This window comes from Podarcis liolepis (genome assembly GCF_965112155.1).
Source record: "Podarcis liolepis genome assembly, chromosome: 15".
NCBI lineage: Eukaryota > Metazoa > Chordata > Lepidosauria > Squamata > Lacertidae > Podarcis > Podarcis liolepis.
The window spans coordinates 21732235-21748600 of NC_139566.1; the positions used below are offsets into that span (position 1 = coordinate 21732235).

The 16366-nt window shown below is 44.7% G+C and overlaps 1 long non-coding RNA gene across 1 annotated transcript; it reads right to left on the minus strand.

Annotated features, from left to right (window-relative positions):
* Positions 1-12168: 12168 nt before the first annotated feature.
* LOC310695031 lies at positions 12169-16020 on the minus strand. The gene is made up of 3 exons (XR_014519876.1): positions 15337-16020; positions 13019-13106; positions 12169-12336 (listed from the first exon to the last, which is right to left on the minus strand). It is a non-coding gene; the product is annotated as an uncharacterized lncRNA (long non-coding RNA).
* Between the last annotated feature and the right edge of the window lie 346 nt (positions 16021-16366).

Below are 16366 nucleotides of genomic sequence, written 5' to 3' on the forward strand. Positions count from 1 at the left end.
ATAAATGTTTTTGTATCTTTATTTTTATGTGGATATTCTTCAGTTTCGTTATGTAGCTTTTGATGTGTTTTATTTATTTTTATGTCTACTTTGCTATGTTCATAATTATGCAAATCTTTTCATATTGTAAGCCGCCTTGAGCGCTGTTTAAACTGTGGAAAGACGGCATACAAATAAAATGATGATGATGATCTTAAAAATAGTGACGTAGTAATGAAACTTTTTAATGTACGAAATATGCTTAAATCTACTCTAAAGTGGTATCAAAGCACTCTAAGTTTATGTTGTGACTATGGCCTGAATTGAATGTTTCCTCTAGCCTTTGTAGCCATCTGTACACCATGCATCAGGAACTACAGCCAATCCCAGCTCTCTGGCTGTTGTGCCCTAAATGATACTTGCATCCACAAACATGTGTTTGCTTTCACTAGGTGAATTTTTCCGGCATCTGTTGGCCCTGGGAAGCCAGCCAAGCTTCCTGGGTACCGAGGCAGACCGTGGATTTCAATTCAGCCTGTACAGCTCAAGAGTCCCGATAAACTGTGAGATCAGCACCACCGCTTTGCCAGTATTTCTTTAACCTAATTGTTTCCAACCAGAGACAATCTCCACCATCGTTCAGTCTGGATTCAGGCCAGCCCCAATCCTGAAAATCTGGAGCTGATTCAGCCGAGGGGCAGGGAATGGGTTGGAGACACCCAATAAACACCAGGCGATTTCTGCAATTTATAGGGCATCTGCTTTTCCCCTGCCCTTGCAATGCCTCTGCCCACCCCCCACCCCAAAGGATCATGGAGAAGCCAACGTTTTGATCGTGACCTGGCACCTAGCAGTGAAAGCCACACAGCTCGCTTGTCCACATGACCCCCAAGAAGATACGGCGTCTGTGTGTGTTTCTGTGTTTGTGGCAGGGAGTGATTGGTTGAAACTGGTGCTCTGGGCCTTAGAAATTGAACGGCAGCCAGTTTTGTCTGACAGATGGGGTGAGCTCCACTTCCCTGTGACATTGCTGTTCAGGGGAAACAAAAGAAAAAGAAAAATCCTTCTGTAAGAACAATGGTCAGCAACAAGAACAACAAAGGTCTTTCACGCCCTTTAATAAAGACTATGTCAAAAAAAAGAGGGCAGCCCTCACAAGTCCGAGTCTCAGTGTTCACACCCCATAAATTGTGTTTATGCAGACACCCTCTTCATTTTTATTTTTTTAAAAAAGTGGTTATATTTTTATAAACTCAGCATTTGCCGAAGCATCTGGTCTTACTTGGGCTCCTTCAAAGCCTGCCCCATATTAAATATTCCTGGAACTTGATGGAAAAAGCTCCTGGGCGGGAGGCAGGGGATAAAAAGCACTTAGGGAGTGTACTTTTCATTGAATCTGGTGGTTAAGTACTAACCACAAAAACTATAATGCTTTTGTTAATAATTCTGTTTATCTTTTTCAAAAAAATAAATAAATCCAGATCTGGTCTTTGCAAGCCCATCATCATAGAGAATAGCGTCATTTTGAGTGACAGCTAAGCTGGGACAGCCAAGTCCTTCAGGGGAACATGGAGAGACAAACTGGATGCATGCAGTGCTAATGTCAGAAGCCCACAACCCGCCATAGACTGGAGACTGAAGGCTGGTCCAGTAGTCCCACTAGGTAATCTTATATTCTGGGTTTAATGGGTTTATGGGGCGGCAGATGCTGTTTAGGTGCTATCGTGTATTACTTCACCTACATCAAAATTCGGTAAGCGTCATGGCTGTCACTGGACGAATAACTCCACCTTATTTTATGGTTGTAAGTCATTCTAAACTGTTTTCAATATTGTTCTCAATGCTGTAACCCACCCCTGGGACCTTAGGGTGAAGGAATAGTAATAAATACACAAGCAACAATAATTCAAACCCAGATTACAGTTTCTGCCCAGAACCCTATTGCTCAAATCAGTATACAGTGGTACCTCGGCTTCTGAACGTAATCCGTTCCGGAAGACCATTCGACCTACAAAACGTTCAAAAACCGAGGCGCAAAGGGCTGACTGCAAATTCAATGGAGAAAATGGGGGGGCCCTCAGTGGAAGCTGTTCAACTTCCAAAGCGCGTTCAAAAACAGAAGCATTTACTTCCAGGTTTTCAGTGTTTGAAAACCGAAACGTTCGGCTTCCAAGACGTTCAAAAAGCAAGGTACCACTGTAGTACATAGCAAAACAAGGGTTAAATACACAACAGATGATATGCATGGCCAAGCAAGCTAAAATGTTGATCCAATGAATGCAGTCCTATTTTAAAGGAGTGGGGCAGACACAGCTTTGGTATGGCAAGCAGGAAGTATCCTTCAACTAGACTAGAAAGATGGATGCTCCTTCCATGGTCTCAAGTCACCTGTTCATGCCTGCGCTGGCATCTTCATGTCCTAGAGGACTGGGGAGGACCTACGGCGATGTAGAAATTAGCCATTTTAGTAGCATTTTCCTGAAATGAGCATTCACACTTTATAATAATGTGGGTGCTCTTTGCGGGATCGTGGGTGGTGCTACAGTTCCCAGGGAACTAGCAGAGAGGGGGCTGGCTTGCCTCTCAGTGTTATTATTTGGAGGTTCATGCCTAACCTCAGTAATCAAGTTTCTTGCTGGGAGGCAGGCCAGCCCCATTTATAAATAGGGGTTGGAGCCGACGATAGCCAGGCAGTTGGCTCTGGAGATTCACCTTCCCTACTCTCCCTTTGTTTAATGTTTTCCTGTTTGCAGGTTAACTTTTTCTTCCTGTTTAGCGGGTGCTGCTATGGTCTTAGACTGGCTGCTGTTGAAGGACCGGGAAGAAATGTCCCTGCATTGGCAGGTTTTGTTTTCCCCATAGCAGTTCGTCACAACTTTGGCTGTTATGGCCTTGGGTGGAATCCTTTAGTCTTTTCTTCCCTATAATTGGGGGGGGCATGGGCATGAAGTGCTGATTCATGCCCCCCCCCCGTGGCAGCGATTCCAGGGTCCCCTCTTAAAGGGGTTATATAATCGGTGTCACTGGCCATACACTGAAAGGTTGTCAGTGAACTACCCTGCGTGTGGGGATATGGGCTGGGCTGCCTGCTACACTTATGGCTCACAGAGCACCCCCATATCCCATTTACCCTGATATGCCCCAGGTCCCCTAGCTGGGGGGCTGGGAGGGATACACACCCAAGGTCTAAACCAAGATCTTCCTACATTTGGAAGTTTAATAAAGTTGTGTCCTAATTTTTCATTCCACAGCATTGTCAGAGTCTTTATTCCTTTCTTATGATCCCCGGGGGTTGGGGCTGTTGCGCCTGGTCATGCAAAATATGTTGGTTGTGGCTTTCCCACAACTGGTTGCTTGTACCACTCTCCCTTTGCTTGTTCCTGCAACAGCCGCACAGGTGATTCCACCCAATCATGGATCACGCAATGAGCAAGATGCCGTCTCAAGGCTCTGTAACTGGAACTAGCTACAAAAGGACATCAGCAAAGTAGGGGGGGGGGGTGAGTATGAACAACCTCAACGCATGTTCGTTGGGGTGCTGAAAAGTGAAGGCATTTTGCAGCCCTACCAAAAATATTTTGCAAAAATGCAGAGCTGTTTGGGCTTAGCTCTCATAATTTAACAGCAAATTGAATTACGGCAATAGTTCGAATCCTACATTGGGCAGTAAAACGCCAGCATAAATGCACCCTGAACTAGTGGACACCGCTTCCTTCAGTATAATCCGTGGAGATGGTGGGGTTTCTAATGCTTAAAGTCAGGGACTTGTCCTTCTATGGAGATTTCCATGCTCTGCTTTCATACGCAGCAAGAGCAGCCTCTGAAACATCCTGTGCCATCGTTTCCTTTGATAGCTTATTGCACTCATGAATAGTTTTCTTCCAGGAGCTACTCTTCCAAAATCCCTCAGGCACTGACACAGCCCTAGCTTGAGTCAGGCCTCTCTTCTTCTTGTCTGTGACACCAGCTCAAATAGCCCTGTACCATCTCAATGCTTTATTCGTATCAGATGTTCACGACCTCGTAAAATGTGTCTCCTTTCCTGCCTACCCCCTTTTCTTGGCGCGTGGAGATCTATCACCCCTCTTGAATCACCAGGATTCCCCTAAGGCCTTGCCTCATTCGGATCTGCCCTTGACATCAACCTCTGTCCTCTCCAGAGCCTCCTTTTAATAAGAGAAGCCAACCTGTTGTGTTTGATGCATTAGACAGGCGACCTCTGGTAGGTGAGATGAATTATGCAGGTGACCTCTGGCGGGTGAGATGTGCCACTCTGGAACCTCTCCACACCTGCTCTTGTACCAGAGGTAGCGAGAAAGGAAAGAGAGGGAGAGTCTACAATGTGTAGAAAGGTACATGGTGGTTGGTTGGGGAGGGGAGGGGGAAGGAATCTGCTTCGTTTAAATGATGGGTCTCTGAATGCAAAAAGGCTTGTGAGAGACGACAATGAGAATTTGGAGGAGGGCGACTTTGGAGTTCCCAGTTCCTTTGCAGTTTGCACCCTCTAATCACAATGCTTTGGCACAGCTTATCTATAATTTGCCCTGACTGAGGATACGTAGTAATCTCCGTGTGGCTTTAGATGAACCACTTAACTTGGGAGACCACCCAGTAAGTAGACAGCAGCAGGAGGAACAGGAACCAGCTTTGCTGGGAATGTAGGCCTTGGGTGCAATCCCAGCTCAAGTACACTTCCCCCTTTTATGCTCCTTCTCTGTCATCACAAAGAGCCAGATCTAAGTTATGTAGCAGTTTGCCCAGACTAGACTATTGGAGGTGCTGGGGAGAGGGTGGGCTGCCTAGCCAGAAGTCAAGAGGGCATTGGACGTGGACTCAAATAGGTAACAGCCTTATTAGAAAAACAAACCAACAAACTGAAACTGACACGGGGACAAATAGAAGAAGACGCCTTCACCCTGGTATGGTTACCCTTTGTCACATACACAGCCCAACAAGATGACAAGAAGAACCCGCCAACAGCATTCAAATCTATCTGGCTAACCTGATCCAACCACACATACACACACCACTCACACACGAAAACAAATTTCTTTTTTCTTTTTATTCAAAATTATAACAAGACATATTATCCAAAAACATATCATCCTTGTCTTTCCCCCATTTTCCTCCCTCCCCCCCCCACAAAACCCACCCCACCCCATCCCTCAGTTCCAGTCTTTGGTTTCTCTAAGAATGCTGTTTTCTGCATGTTACAAAGTTGTATAGATCCTCAAACTATTTAGCTGATTATTATCAATAAAAAGTTTGTGAATGTTTATTCAAAACCTGCCAAGGAGTCCAGTTCGCTTTGTTGAGTCTTCAGATACTTTGTAAAGGGTTCCCATTCATCCTTAAAGTCACAGTTATCCTTGTCCCGTAACTTATATATCAGTTTTGCCAGTTCTGCATAGTCCATCAATTTTTCTTGCCATGATTCTTTAGTTGGGGTTTCTTCAGTCTTCCATCCTTGTGCTACCACGAAAACAAATTTGACTACAGCCAATCAAAGACAACCACCCACACCCTAGGCCACCCCCAACCTCTCTCAACACCAAAGAAACACAAACGGATAGTAAAGAGAACCCAAACCAGTGACTCTGACACAAAACCCCACACATACACTGAAATATACTCAAGAGTCGCAAAGTGATTTCATGCTCTTTATTCAGCTCATAGTGGTGAGGAGGAATGAATGAAAGTCCCCTCACAGTATCTGCTTTATATACATTATTTACACAATGGGCTGCACATGATTGGCTAATTCCGGAATTCTACTGTAAGCCAATCAGGTTGTCGATTCACTTCTATCTGGAGCAGGATTGGGTGGTTCCTGCCAACCAATCATACTGCTGCATTGTTCTAGGACCAATCAGACTGCTGCATTCTGAATCCTATTGTTCTAGGACCAATCAGACTGCTGCATTTTGGATCCTATTGTTCTAGGACCAATCAGACTGCTGCATTTTGGATCCTATTCAACTCAGTACATAACATACACTAAGTAGAACAGAAGCATTGCCGCCCGACCCCACCCCACTCACCATTCCCCCCTCTACCTCTTCCCCCTTTTCTTCCCAATGTAACACTAATGTCTCAAGAAATGAAATTGATCTATAGAAAATGTAACTTGAAAAAAGAGACATTGCACGTACTTTTGTAAACTAAGAAATCTTTAATAAAAATATATTTTAAAAAAATAAAAAAGGAAATGTCCACACCTGGCTGAGGCCAATGCAAACTGACCCGATCTATACTACCTGGAGCTAACATGCAAATGAAACTTTCAAACTTCCTGAATGTTCCCATGCAGTTCTTTGCTTGAACTTTTTTTAAAAATGCAAATTTGGAGGGTCACCTGAACCTTTATATCCCACCTTGATCACCAAGATCATCTGCAGGAGCATCACGTGTCATTCCCTGAGTTGGCAAGGCTCATTTCACAACAAGAAACTGAGCTTTCAGTGTCTTTGGCCCAATCCTGTGGAACACTCTGCCACTAGAGATCTAGCAGGCGCCTTCTGTCCAACTGTTAAGAGCCTGCTGGAAAACTATGCAGGCAATTAAGAATACATCCTTCCACAATGGTTAATTGAAGTATGTTTATAACTTTTTAATATGGTTTTTATTGCACGGCTATATGTTTTATTGCTCCAAACTACTTTGATGTGTGTCCCCCCCGTCCCCCCCATTATTTAATTAAATAAATAATTCTGCAAATTTACACCCTTTGGTTGCATTTTGTATTTTCTAAATAAATGTGGAAACAGGTTGGAATGGACATGGGTGGAACACATGTTAAAGCAAGATGGATTGCAAATATTTATTTGTATCAAAGATTTGCATATCACTTATTCACAGTTGTTGCTAAGCAGCCTACAAGGAGACCCAATGCAAGAAGACTAAAATGAGTTAAAACTATAGAATCAGAATTCAGTTTAAAAGCCTGCTGGAATTTAAGTCTTCAGAAGGTGCTTGAAGTTCAGTGGGTAGAGGGACTATCTGGCTTTAACTGGATGGGAGTTCCATAACATTGGGTCCACAATGCTGAATGCACAGTTCCTGGTGGAGCCAAGCTATGCATCTGAGGCATGGGGATACACTAACAATGATTCCCCTGAATACCTCAGTGACTCAGCAGGGATATAAGGCAGCTGGTTGTTTTCTGGACTGGAGGCTGGATTTGGGAACAGCAGAAGCAGAGAGATGGGTGAGGTTGTCATGGAATTCTACTCAATATTGAACCAGAGCAGATTCCAATGTATAGTTAGCAGCGTAAAAACTTAAACACATTGTGGGAGTCCCAAAAAATAGACCAGAGGCAGTTGTGTTTCATCCAGCAGAGCTTTACTGCTACCGAAGGCAAATGAGCATAATGGTAAATCCAATACATTCAGGATTGGCATAGTCCATGAGAAATCCAGTTGCAGCAGACTTAACTTAAACTCACAATAACTTATAATAAGACTAAACCTTAGCATTATAGCATATTATATACAGAACACCACACCAGAAGGAAAAGAGATAGAAAGTGAAATTCAGGCTCCTTCTGGCCCTACTTTTATAGTCAGCATGACTTTGACAGAAAGCGGTAACAGAACCAGTTTAAGGCAGCTGAACTTAGCTTCTCTAAAGGAATAACCCAAACATCATGAACCTTCTGCTTGTTTCTTTCACGCAGAGAAGCTTCCTGAACACTCTTGAATTAATTAGAATAGGAAAGATCTCTACACATCAGATCAATACTTTCTGCATCAAGAAATGCAAACTGACAAAGGTTCCCACCCTATTATTGGTGGACATCACAGAAGGTGGTCGAGAACCACACAACTCATAGAATCATGGAATTGCAGGATTGGAAGGGACCCCAAGTCCAAACCCTGCAATGCAGGAAACACAGCTAAAGAATACCTGACAGATATCCATCCAACCTCTCTTTGAAAACCTCCAACAAAGGAGAGTCCACCACCTTCAAAGGGAGTCCATTCCACCATTATGAATATGGTGAAATTGGGATTGTGGGGTTATGGGTTTTCTAATTATTATTACGTATTTTGTGTTTTCATTTTGTATTTTTTTGTTGTGATCTCCCTGAGATCTTCAGATGAAGGGCTGTTGACAAATCTATCTATCTATTAATTAAAAGAAGAGAACTATCATACCACTTTAAACAGTCATGGATTCCCACAAAGGATTCTGGGAGCTGTCATTTATTACGGCACTGAGACACCTAGGAGACCCCTACTCCCCTCCCAGAGCTACAATTCCCAATGTGGTTTAACAATCAATCTCTAACCCCAGAGATCTGTGGTTCTGATCCCACAGTACCAAAACAATTGCAGGACATTGGCACAAAAGCACTGTTTGCAATACGTGGTTAGTGATTGTGGATCTCTCTGTGTGTGATAGCTTCACAGGATTTCTTCCCAGCTTCTATCGTTCTAATTAAAATAATTAATCAAGGAAGCAAACAAATAAGGCTTGGGAAGGGGGTCAGGTGATCAGGAAAAGAAAGCGATGCATTGTGGGACTCCAGCCCTTTCTCCCCCTCCCTTCTCTCAAGAGCTTTTGTGTTTGAAATGATATCTATTTCTCTTTGTGACAGCACACCCTGACTGCTGCCTTGACGTTCTCCGGAGCTGACATCACGACCAGTATGACACTGATGCCTTTGGGCACAAATCAGAGTTGGTTTGCTCCTGTCCCTCTGCGCCGCCGTGCAGCGCCTGTAGCACCTCCAAGGGCCCCCCCCCAGTGCTCCGGTGGGGGAACAGAGGGAGCGCAAGGGCCCTGATGGAAACCAGGAAGCAAAGAGGCATTTGCCAGCTTGCTAGCCTGGCTCCTAAATGCTCGCATCAAGGTCCCTTTTCAAACACACACTTCTCTTCCCCAGTGCATTTGCAAAGGCTGGTTTCTGCTCTCTGAAATCTGTGGGGAGATGCTAGCTTGGGCTGGAAAACAACTGCCTAGGCTGTATGATTAGATCAGCTGCTATTAGCATCAGGAGGGTGCTAATAATTCCCGACTTCCACGCTCATTACCTGTCGCCGGGCTTAAGTCAACAGCAAGAAAGTTGGAAAGCTTTAGGTTGTGTTGTAGGGGGGGGGAATGGATTTGGCTTTGGTTGCCAACTCCCCAAGGGACTATGTGTCCCCTAAGTCCATGATCAGTCAGAGAAGAATGGATGGAGGCAGGATCCAATGAAAGCAAGGCAGATCTTTATTTTTCCGTTGCAACAGAGTCCCAGATCCCTCTCTTTGCAAGGTGGTGAGAGAGAAAGACCAAGAGCAAAGTGTGCAGGAACCTTTAAAGACTTTAGATAATGCCCAACCCCTTAGCCAAAGACCATTCTAAAAGCATCATACATGCATCACAGAAATAGGAGATCTACCACAGAAGTTTGAGTGTGGCTTCTCTCCTGTCTGCCAAGATACCTGATAACATTTTACTGATTGCATTACCTGGGCAGTCTGGCCATTATTTTGAGATGGTAAATACCTTAGTTCTTGAATCCAGGTCCTATTCATACACAAAATATGCCCGTAAAACAATATTTGTAGGATTTGTAAGGGGGGCAATTGGGAAAGGTGTCTCCAACATATCCCCTTCTCTAGAGGAAATATTTGGAGTAATTAGGAGAGCCAAGATGGCTTTTTAGAATTGTTCTGTGTGCTAAAATAATGTGTAGTATTCTCAGGGAATGTTTTGAAGGGTGAAGGATCGGTTTTCTGTGGAGTGTCTGTCTGCTATGTGGGTGTGCCCTAAAAAATTTATAACAGTTGGAAGCTGGCAAAGGGGGTCTTTGGAATGGGATCAGGGCTGTGGGTACTGGGTGTGATGGACAGCACAGCACACCAAGGGCACCTTTGTGCGCTTAGGGTATGTGGAGAGCTGATAGGATAGCTCTTAGCACTGGTAGGTGGTGCATTGGGTGGAGACTGCATTGTTGCATTGTCATTGCTGCCCTTAATGACTTGGGACCGGTTTACCTATGACAGGGGTCTGCAACCTTTAAGACAAAAAGAGCCACTTGGACCCGTTTCCGAAGGAAAAAAACCTGGGAGCCACAAAACTCGTCATTATAAAAATAACTTTTTTGTCACTTTTTAAAATTATTTCTTTGTTTGACCCCTCAGAATTACTCCTCCTCATAGAAATAAACGTTAAATTAACAAGTTACCTTTTTGTGTGTGTGTGTTCTTCACTCCCCTTCAAAACAGTGACTAGCGTACATGCCCCTTACAATGTAGCGGGCAGGCGGGAAGGTGACGTCGGGATGGTGCGTGACTAACGCACGCACACCCCCATGCGATGTCACAGACAGTACAGCGCCCGCCACAGTGGGGAGTGTCGGGGCGCACAATGCACCTCCTCCCCTCGCTAGTATCCACCCCAGAGCCGCGGCAAAGGTGTAAAAGAGCCACATGCGGCTCCGGAGCCGCGGGTTGCAGACCCCTGACCTATGAGATCACCCTACCATAGATACGTCAGTGGAACTGGCAACCGTTACAGGTGTCACACAATACCTGTTCCGCATTTGTAAGAACTCAACCTTTTATTGTGGTGGCACCTACACTTTGGAACTCCCTGCTTATTGCCATTTGGGCATTTCCCCGGAAAAAAATGTTTAGATATTTAGGAAGTTGATGCGAGTTTCAACCGGTTTTTTAAGCTTAGCTACTTGAAAGTTGGGTGGCGCTGTGGATTAAACCACAGAGCCTAGGACTTGCCAAAGGCTGGCTGTTCGAAACTCCGCGACGGGGTGAGCTCCCATTGCTCGGTCCCTGCTCTGCCAACCTAGCAGTTTGAAAGCACGTCAAAGTGCAAGTAGATAAATAGGTACCACTCTGGCGGGAAGGTAAACGGTGTTTCCGCGCGCTGCTCTGGTTCGCCAGAAGCGGCTTAGTCCTGCTGGCCACATGACCCGGAAGCTGTATGCCGGCTCCCTCGCCCAATAAAGCGAGATGAGCGCCGCAACCCCAGAGTTGGTCACGACTGGACCTAATGGTCAGGGGTCCCTTTACCCTTTACCTTTTACTCAAAAGTTATTGCTCTTAATTTTTTGGAGTTTTTAAAATCTTTTTTGTAAACTGCTTTGAGGTTGTTGGTTTTTTTAAAGACAAAAAACACACTCAATCAAGCAGTGTATAAATTTTATGAAGTAAGCAATTAATAAGATGTATATTGTACTACACGGTGCCTTAAATGGCTGTAAATTCTTTCAGGGTCAGTGCCTGCTGTTCATGCTTTGGGATCCGCAGGAAGAATATGGAAAGCTGCCTCATACTGAGTCAGACCATTGGTTTATGTACCTCAGTATTGTCTGCACTGACTGGCAGTGACTCTCCAGGGTTTCATAAAGATGCTCTAACCACTGTGCTACAGCCCTTCCTTTATGACACAGGAATGTATTGAGTCAGAACATTGGCCCATCCAGCTCAGAATTGTCTACACTGACTGGCAGAAGCTCTCCAGGATTTGGGGCAGTGGACATTCCCAACCTGGAAATGCTAGGGGTCAAACCTGGAATCTTCTGTATGCAAAGCATATGCTCAAATCACTGCATTGCAGTTCTTCTGTTCAGACACAGGGACACAGGAATGTACCTTGGTCCATCTATCTCAGTATTGTCTACACTGACTGGCAGTGGCTCTCCAGGGTTTCTGGCAGGGAGTCTTTGCTTGGAAATGCTGGGAATGGAAGCTGGGACCTTCTACATGCAAGGCAGATGCTCTACCACTGAGCTGCAGCCCTTCCCCATATAATATTTTTGAAATATCTGTATAGGAACGTGCTTTTCATTGAATCAGATACTTGGTCCATCTATCTCAGTACTGTCTACACTGTCTGGCAGCAGCTCTTGAGGGTTTCAAACAGAGGTTTCTCCAAACCCAACAATACATGTACTCTGTGACTGAGCAACATTTCCCCATGTCATATTATAATTAGTATAATTGCTAAGGAGGTAAAGGACTACTTAGGAACAGCCTCACACATACAGGTTCTCTCCTGAAAACAAGATGAATAAATATTCACCACTGTCCTAGCTGCAGGACACACAACCAAGTGAACTCCTCACTCTTCAGCTGAGCTGTGCAATTCCCCCCCCTCCTTTAGATGTAGCCTGTGGTTTGTCAAAGAAGTTGAAAGCAACACGAGCCTTTTCTTGTCTTTCTTTTTTTGAGGTGGACAATAAATCCTAAGGCATCCATCTGCTCTGGTGCATGAAATAATTCTTGGGCATGAGTCCATCGAACCAGCTAGGCCACTGAAGAGATCATCTATGAGATTCCATCAGCTTGACCTGGATTGAAGTCCCTAGGCTCTTAATTACATCCTAAGGCTTTGATGAAGACTGATCTATTGGAGGGAGGGAGGGAGGGAGGGAGGGGGGAGAGAGGGAGAGAGAGAGAGAGAGAGAGAGAGAGAGAGAGAGAGAGAGAGAGAGAGAATGAATCTCATCCATGTGGTGGGATGGGAAAATATTTAGTTTTTAATGATACAGGGAGAGTCAAGGGTACCACATGATCTAGGCATCATTGCTTCCTCTCCAAAGTCACTGTTAGGCAAAAGCTGCCTCTGGGTTCCATCCATAGGACTAACATGGGAATGTAAGAAGCCACCCTACACCAAGCCAGACCATTGGTCCATCCAGTGGCATAGTGCAGGTTGCCAGTGCCCGGGGCCACGCGGTTGGGAGAAATGGAAACGGACAGAGTACACATGCACATTCAACTGCTTAACGGCATCTGTGTCACCCAGGTGGTTTCAGCCGCAGAGATAATATGAGTTGTTCCGTTGTCTGGAGAGGTCACTTCCTGGTTTGCATGGAGAAGCCGTTTTCAACAGAGTCTAGTGATGGAAGCATGCAGCTGTATTGAGGCACTGCTGGGTGTTGAAAATTTGCACCCTCTAACAATTTTGCACCCAGGACAACTGTTCCTTTGCCCCCTCTCCCATGTCATGCCACTGCATCCATCTAGCTTAGGATTGTCTACAGCTGTTTTCTGGAGTTTGGGGCAGAAGTTCTTTCCATCCCTACCTAGAGATGCCAGGAATTGAACCAGATGCTCAACTACCATTCTTCAGCCGTTCCTTAGAAATAAAATATGTTCCCAGTCTTCATGGTTCTAAAATAAAATAAAGAAACTTCCTTATATTGAAACTGACCATTAGCTCACCTAGCCTAGTATTGTCTACACAGACTGGCAGCACCTTTTAGACAGGGGACATTGCCAGGAATTGAACCTGGAATGTTCTGCATGTAGAGCAAATTCTCTACCATTGAGCCACTGCCCTTCCACTAAAGAAGAGGGGGTTGGGGTTGGAAGAGAGTTTGTTTATTAAACCACTCTGAAAATTGTATCTTGTCAGGGTAAAAGGAGTCACCTAACAACTCTCAACCCTTAATGGACTACAGTTCCCATGATTCTTTGTGGGACAACATGGTACAATCCTGCTTTAAATTGTTGTAAACAAAATCTGTCCTTTTTCCCTTATGGGGTATCCAAGAGCCCGCATAGAGTCCTTACGTGGGTTCCCTATTGGTAGGAGAAAATAACAGAGGCCAACCAGAGAATATTGAGAAGCAAAGCAGCTAGTAAGCCTGATACTTATTAAAGCTGTTGCAGCAGGGTACTGCCCTCACACGCAGGAGGATGGAGGAGGACCCAGAACAAAGGTGTGCCTGCCCTTATATAGACATTTTAAACTGCCGTCCCTGGAGCTCAAGACCACCCCTCCATACATCATACATACATCACAGAAGGGGTGTAACCCAAGACCACCCCCCACAAACATCATACCTACATCACAGAAAAGGTGGTCTACAACAGAAATTTGAATGTTGTTGTTTTTCCTGTCTGTTAGGTTATCTGATAATGCCTTATCTGATTGCCTTTCCTGGTAGTCTGCCCATTCCTTTGAAATGGTGATTACCCAATTTCTGTAACAAGGAAGGTTTTTTCACCTCCTCCCTCCTTGCAGAGAAACATTTGGTCAGCTTGGGAGTCAAAATGTTTTCAGGTCAGTCTTCCTCTGCTGATCTATGTACGTGCTTGGTTGGTACATTTATGAACATTTATTATATATATAAGACCTTCAATTTTATTATTACAAAATGCATCGTGCAGATGGGGCCTTTCTCTAACTAGCCAAGGCCCCATCTGCACCATGCATTTCAAGCAATATCACGCACAAGCCCACGAACGCAAACATTCAAGCCAACAAGAGACATGGTTATTGTGCAAGGCCGGGGAACAACTCTCAAAGAGGACAGCAGAGCACAGCTGGAGAGAAGTTGTGGTCTGGGAGGATCGTGACCTAAGGACCAGAGGGAGAGGCCTGAGCAAAACTGTCCCAAGAAGAGAGGAAGAGAAGATCATAACACTGGAAGCATGAAGAATTATTCCCAGGCTCAGGGGATGTTGATAACGTACACAGTGACGAAACAGACAACGCTGTACGGTGAAGGTCCGCAGAATTTCCCCCGGCTCCCAGGAGCCTTGTAAAAAATGGATATAAAAAAGCAGCAAATTTGCCTGCAGAATTTAAGTCCATTTCCACAAAACACAGGCAGCCAATGCGTCTGGTTTATGTCAGGCCAGACGCTCCAAATGAACCCACTAGAGGCATTTCAAACAAACGTAACGCACCACCTACTAACAGAATAAATCAATTAGAAGAACAAACTTTCAGAGAACCATGGTGTGTGTGGGGGGGGGGAAATACCATGGAAAGTTGATCCTTTGTTGTCACACACTCCCCCCCCCCCCATTCAGCTATGAGATTAATACATTTTCAGGGCGGGTTTCATAAAACAATGGGACCCCCTGAAGAAAGATCTTACTTCAGGGCCATTTGTTTTTGTTTAGTGGAGTATGCATTGAGTGATATATATTTTTCTCTCTCCTCCTCCTCTCCCCAAAGGGAGGTTTGCATTTGTGTATTTCAACTGTACATTAAAGGGAGGCATCCTATCAGCCCCGAGAGCAGATGAAAAATATCCCTTTTCACCGGGCTTTTGCTCATTTGTTTCTGGGTCTGACCGCAGAAGAATGAAGGCAGAGAAGTTGGCAGGTAAGATTAAAAACTGTGCATTCAAGGGCTACGGCGCACTGAGTTGTTTGAAAACACGGCCAGTTCTTTGATTCACACATCTTGTGAAATGACTCTCAGCTCTAGCCTTCATATCTTGTCATTACAGAGTAAACAGCCAAGCTTTCCTGAATATATATTGCTGCACACTCCTCAATCTCTGAGGTGTGAGAGACTCCAGAGCTTACCCAATGTGGAATCAAGTTTCTGTGGAATGAAGGTGTCTTTAGGCTACATATGGGTTTATGTATGTCTGTGACATACCCTCTAACACATCAAAGGGAAAAACTGGGACGCTACCATCTGGGACACCCTTTTCCCGTTTATTCTCGCCATGCTGAGCCATGATTTCCCCATGATAAAAGTGCTTTGGGGGGCACTGTGCCCCAAAACTTGCATTTTGGGAGTGCCAAACAACATCGCAGCCCTGAAAAATGTGCTTTTACCATGATCTCGAAATCATGCACTATCACGGCACCCAAGATGGCCACCATGCTCTCATGAGAAGAAATGAGATGTTCAAGTTTTTCTAGGACAGATGACGGGTTTGGTGTGTGTGTGTGTGTGTGTGTGTTTGTGTGTGTGTGGCAGCAGTAGTCTGAACATAGGATGGAGGGGCTCATAGCATTAACACTCCAACAGATCTTGCCTCTCCATTAAATGCCCAGGGACAAAATAAAAATAAAAATTTCATCTCATTTTTTCGTCATTTGAAACCAGTGGTTCGGGTCCTCCCCTCCAGAGCTTTTCTCTCTCTCGTTCCAAAATAAGTGGAGCGCCTGGTTGCTAGACATTTCAGAGCTGATAACTGCAGCCCATCATACTTCTCAGTAATCGCTATACAGATACCAACTAATCCAGCAAGATTAGCAAAGAGGGGAAAGTTCTGGACACACTGGACCTGTAGACACCACACAGCCTGAACCTGGAGGTATCATAGTCCCAGCATTGCTGTGCTTCAGGGAATGAAGCCCTTCTGAGCATTCCATCCTCAAAGCTCTAGAGCTATCACCTTGGAAACAGCATCCTTTCATGTTGATCAGAGCAGCTGATGGAGGCAGCAGCCGAGACATCCTGCAACATAAATAATACTAATGAAATGCTTTGTTTTGTCAATAACAGCAACATTTCTGTTGTTGTTGTTGTTGTTTTGTAAATTTATTTGGTTTTTCAATTCAATGTTTTACAATCACATATCCAACATACAGTGGTGCCTCGCAAGACGAAATTAATTCGTTCCACGAGTTTTTTCGTCTAGCGAATTTTTCGTCTTGCGAAGCACGGTGTCGGAAAA